The sequence below is a fragment of the Capricornis sumatraensis genome, chromosome 14, assembly GCF_032405125.1.
Source record: "Capricornis sumatraensis isolate serow.1 chromosome 14, serow.2, whole genome shotgun sequence".
NCBI lineage: Eukaryota > Metazoa > Chordata > Mammalia > Artiodactyla > Bovidae > Capricornis > Capricornis sumatraensis.
The window spans coordinates 55,165,384-55,169,750 of NC_091082.1; the positions used below are offsets into that span (position 1 = coordinate 55,165,384).

General features: G+C 46.0%; 1 non-coding gene across 1 annotated transcript; it reads right to left on the minus strand.

Annotated features, from left to right (window-relative positions):
• Positions 1–2,712: 2,712 nt before the first annotated feature.
• Positions 2,713–2,783, minus strand: TRNAS-GCU (transfer RNA serine (anticodon GCU)). Its single transcript has one exon. It is a non-coding gene; the product is annotated as a tRNA-Ser (tRNA).
• Positions 2,784–4,367: the final 1,584 nt, after the last annotated feature.

Below are 4,367 nucleotides of genomic sequence, written 5' to 3' on the forward strand. Positions count from 1 at the left end.
ACAGAAAAGTAGAAGGATGTGGGAGACCTGAAAAGCACTATGAACCGATTCAGCATGATTAAGATCTATACAATTTTCACACAACAGTAGGATACAAATTCTATTCAAGCTCCCATAGACTATAAACTAGGAGATGCTGGAACATATTCAGGGATGTAAAACAAGGTGCAAAAATTTTAAGGTCTACAGGTGTTAAAATCAGAGTCTGCTCTCTTATCACTGTGGGATTATGTTAGAAATCAATATCAAAAGATATTTGAAAATAACCCACATATTTTCAAGTGCAATGTGACATTTACCAAGAGAGATCTTAGACTTAACCATGAAAAGCTTGGATGAGTTCTTTTTAAAAAGCTCTTTATTTTGTGTTGGAACATAGCCAGTTAACAATGTCGTGATAGTTTCTGGTGAACAGAGAAGGGACTCAGCCACGCAAATGTGTGTTGGTCGCTCATTCATGTCCAACTCTCTGTGACCCCATAGGCTATAGCCCACCAGCCTCCTCTGTCCATGCGATTCTCCAGGCAAGAATACTGAAGTGGGTTGCCATTCCCTTCTCCAGGGGATTCTCCTCACCCAGGGATGGAGTCGAACCTGGGTCTCCCACACTGCAGGTAGATTCTTAACCATCTGAGCTATTCTCTCCCAAACTCCTCTCCCATCCAGTCCGCCACATGACAGTGAGCAGAGTTCCCTGTAAGTCCTCGTTGGTTATCCATTTTAAATATAGAAGTGTGTACATGTCCAAACTCCTTAATTATCCCTTGCCATTAATGAGTTTTGGCACATGCATGTTCTTGTGCAACCAATAGCATATCACCATGACCCCAGAAGGTTCCGTCCGGCCTCTCCTAGTCAATTCCCTAGGTAGCCGGTGGTCAGAATGTTTTAAATCGTGGATTCCATTCATCTAGTCTAGAACCTCAGGACACTGCAGCCAGACAGTCTGGCCTCTTGTTGCGGCTTCTGTCCTCCAGCACCACGCTCTGGGTTTCTTCTCGCTGTTGTCTGGACCCACAGTTCATTCCTCCGTGCTGCTGTCTGTCCCATCATATGAATGTGTGTTTATCCACCCTCCCACTGATGGACTCCTGGACCGTTCCCAGTTTGGAGTCGTTCAATATAAAGATGCAATGAGCGTGCTTGTAAAGAAAAGAAAATCCAGATGCGTTTCTCGGTCCCGGGTGTTCTACCCACATGCTCCCTGACTCGTGAAGGGAGACTGATATTACCAACAGAATGACAGCCTGGTGGCCGCTCTAAGGGGAGGCCCTCCTGCCAGGAGGACTCTGGTGCCAGCCACCTTCTGCAGGTGGGCAGGCGCACCCTTGGGGTGTCACGTTTCTACCCTGGGGGCTCTGGGCACCTGTTCCCTCTCCTGTCTCATCCCCTTGGCTCCTGGGCCTCGCTTTGTATTTGCTTATATATTTATGAGCCCCGGAATTGCTGCTTCCGGCAGACTATTTACTTAACAATATAACAGTAATTGTAGGATAATTGTGCTGCAATGAAGGAACAGTCAGGGTCTGTGCAGTAAGTGGATAATAAAAACCAGGGTTTATGGGTTCTGCTAGTGGGAAGATTTATAGCCTTAATATTGCATTATGTAACTAATCATTTCCCATTCAGAATGGCCTGGGATTTGCAGAGACCCTCAGCCAGCTGATGTTTATTGGGGGATAGGAGGAAAGAATGAGCCCGCCTGGGCCTGGCTTCTCCCCTCCCCTCCCAGCTGAGATCTTTGGATTCAAACCTTCTCCTTCAAGGAGGAAGAAAGTGATGAGCAAGAATCTCAATGTACCGTCCCCTCTTCTAGGCCTCTACCTCCCCATTTATAAGAGATGCTAGGACATCTAGACCCTTTTCCCACTGCAGTCCATGCGGGTGGCAAAAATTGGACCCCGACTTCATCAAGCTCCCCACCAAGCCCTGGGTGTCAGAAAGCAAGGAGCTTTCTGTCCATAGAGATTGTCCTGGGCTGACAGTTTCCAGCTTGTCTCAAGGTGTGGTGTCAGAGCTGGGAGGCCTGGGGGGTGGGTAGGACAGCGGCGAATCCTCCCTGCTGACCTTGGTGAGGGGCCTGGCAAGGGTAGTCCACGTCCTCTGTCCTCTCCCTTTCCTGGGGCGTGGTCAGCTGGGCGTGGTCTCCAAACTTACCCAGAGGAGATTGCCAGAGGCAGCTAGCATTGACTCCAGACCTGTTTGATTTTCACCAAGAAAAGACAACAGGGTGTCAGATGGATGCTTTCCCAGTGAGACAGGCTTCCTGGGTCCCTCATTCCGAAGGAAAAAGAGCTCCAGATAAGAAGTGATATTGGCCCTGGGGAGTGAGAGCGCAGCTCCTGGGGATGATGGGGTGCCTGTGCTGGGAATCTCCAAGGACATGGGAAATGGATAAACTCAAAGAATATGTGCTTTTAAATCCATCCTGTATATATTTGTTTCCATTTGTTAATCTCAAGCTCCCACTCCTTCCCTCCGCAACCACTCCACTCTCTTGGCGATAAGTCTGTTCTCTCTGTTTCATAGATAGTTTCATTTGTATCATATTTTAGATTCCACATATAAATAATCTCTTTTCATTGTTGTTTAGTTGCTCAGTCGTGTCTGATTCTTTGTGACCCCATGGACGGTCACCCTCCAGGCTCCTGTCCATGGGATTTCCCAGGCAAGAATACTGGAATGGGTTGCCATTTCCTTCTCCAGGGGATCTTTCTGATTCAGGGATTGAACCTGAGTCTTCTGCTTAGCAGGCAGATTCTTTACCACTGAGACACTTAGAAAGATATAAATGTTATCGTATGATATATGGCTTTCTCTTTCTCATTTGCCTCACTTAGTATGATCATCTCTAGGTCCAGCCATGTTACTGCAAATGGCATAATTTCATTCTCTTTTTTTTCCAGTGGCTGAGTAATATTCTGTTGTATATATGGACCACATATTTTTAACCCAGTCATCTGTTGATGGACATTTAGGTTGCTTCCATGTCTTGGCTGCTGTGAATAGTGCTGGCATGAACATAGGGGTACATCTATCTTTTTGAATTTTAGTTCTACTTTATAGCATGGGGGGATTCCTTCGTGGCTCAGAGGGTAAAGAGTCTGCCCACAATTTGGGAGACTTGAGTTTGATCCCTAGATTGGGAGAAGAAAAGGGAAACCCACTCCAAAATTCTTGCCTGGAAAATCCCATGAACAGAGGAGGAGCCTGGCGGGCTATGGTCCATGGGGTCACAGAGTCAGATATGACTAAGTGACTTCACTCACTCACTTTATAGCATAGGAAACTATTCAATATCCTGTGATAAAACATCATGGAAAGAATATGAAAAAGAATATATATATATATGTTTAACTGAGTCATGTTGCTGTACAGCAGAAATTAACACAATACTGTAAATCAGAATATGTGTTTTATCTTTAATCCTCTTGCTTGCCAATGCAGCAGGGATGGGGCAGGCAACCCCAGACCGTCCCGCTGGTCTGCCTCCATGTACCTCTTCATGCCCACTTGTGAGGGGAACCACAGACCTGTCCAGATGATGGGGGCTTAAAGGCACAGCAGGATGGCAGCATCGGATGTTGTAGGAAGAACACGTCTGGATTCGTGGGATCTGTCCTGGGAGTTATCTGCACAGAAAACACAAGTTCCCTTATGTCCACTGTGGATAACGGTCCATGCACACCTTCCCCAGTGGCAGCAGGACACAAGTGAGAGTCAGGGTCACGTGCGGCTCAGGAGACTTAAAGCTGGCTCAGCCATAGTCTCACCGTCACCTCTAGTGGGAGAGGGTCAGGGAGGTTTGTGTGGATGTCTGGAGGTTGCTCTGCTCCATTTCTTGGCCTGGTTGTGGTGACTCAGTGACAATTCATCAGCAGACACTTTGATTGGGACACTTTCTTAAGGGCACAGGATACTCCAACACAGCAGTGAAAAAATTGGCCGAACTTCTTAATGATCATATGGAATGCTGATAAGAGTGGCCAGCAATCCTGATGCATTCTTCATGGGAGCATAAGCTGGCAATTCAAATTCTGAAAGTTTATATTCTTTGACCAATTAATTCTACTCCTGGGAGTTTATCCCAGGGAAAGAGTAAAATTTAAAGGCAAAACATAGGTACCAGGATGTTCATCTTTGCAATATTAAATAGTTTTGAAAGGCTAAATGTCCAGCAATTAAAAAAAAAGAGATCCCACAATATACCTGCTAGAATAGCGAAAATAAAAAAGGCTGGTGATACCAAGTGTTGGTGAGGACTTGGTGCAACCAGAGCACTCACGAGTCATGCTGGCGGGGAGGGAAAGTCGTGTCAACACTTGGGAAAGAGTTTGACATTTTCTTACAGAGTTAGTTTTATATTT